The sequence below is a fragment of the Lygodium microphyllum genome, chromosome 6, assembly GCF_053477565.2.
Source record: "Lygodium microphyllum isolate KBCC chromosome 6, Lygodium_microphyllum_v1.1.10, whole genome shotgun sequence".
In the NCBI taxonomy this organism is placed as follows: domain Eukaryota; kingdom Viridiplantae; phylum Streptophyta; class Polypodiopsida; order Schizaeales; family Lygodiaceae; genus Lygodium; species Lygodium microphyllum.
Window position 1 is genome coordinate 20,821,221 of NC_141140.1, and position 5,424 is coordinate 20,826,644.

The window sequence follows — 5,424 nt, forward strand, 5'->3', positions numbered from 1 at the left end:
AAAATTCTTGACAACATGGTAAAAACTCGGCTTACAACAAAAGGAAAAACCTTTAGTATTATGTGTCATATCCAAACATTTAGCTAACAAGTGTCCCAAATAAGCTAGACAATTCACTAAATACTAAAGGTGGTGGAAACCTAGAGAGTGTATATCCACTACAAAAGGAACTTTAGCTCGATAATACCCTTGGATGAAGAGAACGACAACAGAGATTAATATATATATATATATCCAATATAGATTGAGCTTTACATCGCTAATACCCATAGATGGAGGGGCAACAAAGGTCGAGAAAGAACAAAGAGATGCAACTAAGGCAGGAAAGCCTGCAAAAGTTTTTAAACAAATTTCACATTTGACCACGCACGTTCATAATAAATCATAGAAACGTTTATTTAGACGTCGTTTACGTGATAACGTCATGGGTTAGGCAACGGTTCCCGGTCCACGGACGCTCATCGCTTTTTCTTTGCATGAACCACATCGACAAGCCTATAGTTCTGCAATAACGTTGTCCAATCGATAAGAGAGAGACTAAAGGTCAAAATAGTTCGAGTGACGCCTACGGTCGCGCCCGGGAAAGCAGATATTCTTGTGACAAACCATTGCCCTTTGGACCGCAGCTTCTCCACCAACTCTCGACAACTAACTAACTACAAGTTCAAAGAGGGTTTCTGTATATCCGCTATTCATCGATGCAGAAACAAGCCATACTGTGAATACATGCTCGGGGGGTCTTATTTAGTAACAGAGACATGGAGAGAGGGGGAGATTAGAAGGGCCGCTGGCCTACAATGTTGCCGGCAGGGTTGTAGGAGCAGATGATGAAGGTGGTGTTGTCGCTGCAGATGGCAGACGCGCAGCCGAGCGCGACGGTGCTGCGCCACACGACCTGCGTGTACTCGCCGCACGTGCGACCGGGCGCGCACGTGTTGGAGGAGACGTTGTAGGCGGAGCGGAGGGCCACCCAGGAGGCCACGGCATCGGCGGGCGCCCAGGCGCGCCCCGCGCTGCCCCAGAACTTGTTCTCGCCGTAGGGCCCGTTGGAGTTGCGCATGGCCGCGCACGTGCCCGCCGCGCCGCGTGCCTGCGCCTGCGCATACCTCGCTGCGTACTGCGCCAGGCCCACGTCCCACGCCAGCGCCGCCACTCCCACCTCCGAGCGTGCGGCGTTGTGCGGCGCCAGGTACGCGCTACTCGTCGAGTTGGTGGCATCGACGGCGCACGTGCGGACGCAGCAGCTCGCCAGGATCACTAGGAGGGCACATGTTGCGACAGAACACACTCGATTAGTTGCTGCTGCTTCTCCCATCGCACAGAGACAGAGAGAGAGAGAGAAGAGAGACCCGGATTTTGCTGTTGCTCAGCTGCTCCAGCCCCTTGCTTCTGACAGAGCTCACATTAGCAGAGAGATTCCGCGTGCTTCTTCGTAGTCGAGAGAAAGAGAGAGAGAGAGAGAGAGTAAGAGTGTGTGTGTGTGTGTGTGTGAGAGAGAGAGAGAGAGAGAGAGAAGCGTGTGTTAGTGAATGAGTGAGGGTGAGACTGAGGCGAGCCCATATAGAACGAGGCAGCGCGGCGCCCGTATATTACTTACTCTTCGCCATTAACACGTTGCACGTGCCGCACCACAGCTCCCTGCTGTCTGAGTCTATCAGCATTTAAGTCTTGACCGGTTTGACAGTCGTGCTCATGGTTTTTGCCGACAGACTTTTACCGCCCGACGCGGCCCGAGTTGAATGCGCCGATGTCAGTGACCACTGGCCAGTCAATTATAGCCGCCATGCCGAATCCCGATTCCCGAATCCCAACTCTTCCTTTCCGGAAGAACCTTAAGCAGCATGCTTGAAACTCTATAATACATATACCTGTCTATACTGAATCCTATGGGTGGTTACACACCTCCCTTGCCCACCCAGGCTGTGCCCTCTCTTTGGCCATGGGAATATTGGAACTAGCCAATCACCAGTCCCTCTTACACACTAGGTGATAGACACTTTTTGGAATATTGGAATATTCTTCCATGCCTAGTTTGAGAGTTGGAATAAGGGAACTCGCCAAGCACCTCTCCACCACCCTTTTGGACACTAGATGACTGACATTTTTTGTACACAACAATTGTCCACCATCTACTATATGTCTGTTGTTGTTTAGACACTGCCCAAACGTATTCGTTGGACCCTTCCAAATTAACATGCCAATTAATCAACTAGCACACCCAATCATTGATCAAGAAATAACTTACACTAAAATTAACATAATTAACACAACCAACATTAGCCAATCATTGGTCAAGTAATAACCCGTCGTTGGTTAACTACACTATAATTAACATAATTACCCAATCATTGGTCAAGTAATAACCAATCCAATTAATGTTAGTGATTGGGCCTTGAGGTTAAGAGAGGGTTTGTTACAAAGAATGAACATGGATATTAAACGGCTTGACAACTCATCATGGCTTGACATGGTGTGGTTGGGCAGTCAAACCAGCCCATGCTCCACATGGCAAGCCCAACTGCATGCAAAAGTTTTAAAGCATTAGGAGAAATATGGACTCTCTTTTTTTCCCCTTAAGGGGTTTCTCTCACCTCTCTCTCTATAAAAAGAGATTCCAAAATAATATTATAAAAAGAGATCTTCTACAATCAAGCAAATCTCGTTTTTGTGTTTTCAATAGATTTCACCTATTATTTTATTCCCAAACTGCAGGATAAGGTCACTTTTTCTCAAAATCCTCATAACTAAAAAAATACAATTCTATTTTTTCTAAAAACGCAGCCAATCATTGATACATGACTCTTTAATGCCCTCATGACTTTTCAACATTAAAATATATTAGAATCATTCTCATTCTCGCTTCTTAAAAGGGCGAAAGTTTAAAAACGATATAAAATGACGTACACATCATATTTTAAGATTATTTTTTACCCAAAGACACCTTTTTGACTCGAGAGTTTCCTTGTAAATTTTCATCTTTTTTGGACAAGTATATACCTATTTCTGGGCATTTTTTTATTCCCTCAGAAAGCTCTAGTTTTGTCCCAAATTTTGTGCATTCTTCTCTTTCCCTCCAGAATATGGTTTCTTGCATACGAGTTCTTCTGAAGCAGCATTGAGTAGTAGTTTTGATACCATTTGTTGAAATCAAATAATCTCTATCTACAACACACTCTACCCTGCTACAAGCCATCTTCCTCTTCAGAAATATGCAGTAAGAAATCTCCATCTTCAATTGTCTATACTACAAGCAATCCAGTGATAATGGAGGTATCTTTATTTTTTTAATCTTTGTGATGTTATTATTCTTCACAGTTGTTGTTCAGTCCTTAAGCATCAATTCATAGAGAGAGAGAGAGGGGGGAGAGAGAGAGAGAGAGAGGAGGGGAGAAGGGGGGGACAGAGAGGACTGTGTGAGATGAACAAAGAAAATAAGTGATAGAGTGACAGATAGTAAATTAGGGCAGAAGATAAGATGATGTTATTGTTTTCCACTAGCCAAGCTTCGGTATGAATGTGTTTAGGGTTTCCTTGATGAATTTTTGTTGAGAGAGAGAGAGAGAGAGAGAGAGAGAGAGAATATTTTGGATAGAACAGAAGATAAGATTTGATGCTAATTAGAGGTAGATTAAAAGCCAAGATTACAGGCTGATTAGGGGTTGATTAGGGTCTATCAAGACTGAAAGCAAGAGAAAGAGACAAGAACCAACTGGGTTTTAAAAAAAACACAAATATAGTGAATCAAAGGGGTGTAGTTCTGCGATTTGAATGTTAATCCAAGTTAACATTTGCATACTTTTTTTTTGCACAATACAGGTGCAGGATGTACCAAGAGAAAGAGAGATATTCACTTTCAATTGGAGGATGAATATGCACCAATGTTCAAAAGAACTGTGGAAAGAGATGATGCAATAAGATGCAGGATGCAACAAGAAAGAAATGCAGGGAAAAAAAATGTGGACCTTTGGGTTGATGGGTGCATTTATCCACCCGATCCACTCACTCGAAGGCCACCACAATTTGAAGGGCTTACATCATTTGTAAAGTTTGCTTGTGAAGGCAATGAAGGATTGTATGGATACACATGCAGACTTGTCACACAAGGATTAGCAGAGGCTCATCAAACCTTGACAAATATACAAACAAGATTACAAGGGAATATGCAGTCTTTGATGGAAAAGGATAGATTATTGGCTGAGAAGGATAGAGAGAACCAGAACCTACAACAACCAATGTCTGTCATTGAAGATGCTATGCATGCTACACACGTGCAGAATATGGAGTTACAGTCTAAAGTCAATGACTTGGAGAAGGAGAATCGAAACATAGAGAGGAAGCTCACAAAAACTTTGGAGATTGGACCCACTTTAAAAACCAAAGAGGCACGTCGGCGCATCCGATCCGTTAAACCAATTCACCAATTAGCCAACGGAAGTGGACAATATCATAGACGGATATATGCTCAATCTACTACAATGAGAAATATGTTTTCTCATGCAGAGAATGATACTATTGCCAAAGTCCTTAGCAAGGATATGGTCAAAAATGCATTGGAAAATCGTAAATTCAGGGACATTGTGGATGGTGTTGCTAGTGAACGTCTTAGGGATGTGAGCAACTTGTTTACTGCTACAAATGCTCAGGGATTATGTGACAAGGTGGGAATGAGTTCTGAGTCATATCGTATGCTCTATCAACAATTGGATACAGGTTTTAAGCAAGTCTTCAATACTAAGCGAGTAATGCCACTGCCAAAACCATTTCACGTGAAGAAGGCTCGAAAACAACTAAATGAGAAAGTTTTAGAACTAATTGGTGAGCCTACGCATCTAGAACACACACACATATTGAAGTGTGGTTCCAAAGAAGTTGCCTTTGTATTGAATGCATCCAACAACTTTGTATTGGATATATGTAGGGTTCAGATTGCTATGGTCAAGTTCTACAATATGTCTATGGAAGAATGTAGAGGCAAGCTTAAGTTTGTCCTCAAACTTGATGAGAGTGAGATTATCAAGGGGCAAAAACTTGAGCGTGTGAGTATAACACTTATGAATCGAGCATTGGATCCCAACATCGATGAAAAACATCATTTATACTTCAGTGTACAATCGGAGAATGAAATATGGTGGCTTGCAGCATTTGAAGTACCAAAGGAGGACCATGAAGTACTTAAAGTTTTTTTAAACCTCACTAATATACCCAATGTTATTCAACAGCAAAATAATGGAGCAGTTTTACACGTTGAGGGGTTTGGGGACTATCAAGTTGAATGGCATCTTGCAGATGATTTAAAAACATTGAAGTGTATGTTTGGTTTATCAAATGCAGCAAATGCAAAATTTCCGTGCATATACTGCATGCAAACTAGGAAGAAAGGGAAAGATGGAAAGAAAGAATGGCTTGCCAAGGCAGGACAACAGG

General features: G+C 42.7%; 1 pseudogene; it reads right to left on the reverse strand.

Moving 5' to 3' along the window:
* Positions 1 to 775: 775 nt before the first annotated feature.
* LOC148034361 (pathogenesis-related protein PRB1-2 pseudogene) lies at positions 776 to 1,315 on the reverse strand (annotated as a pseudogene).
* Between the last annotated feature and the right edge of the window lie 4,109 nt (positions 1,316 to 5,424).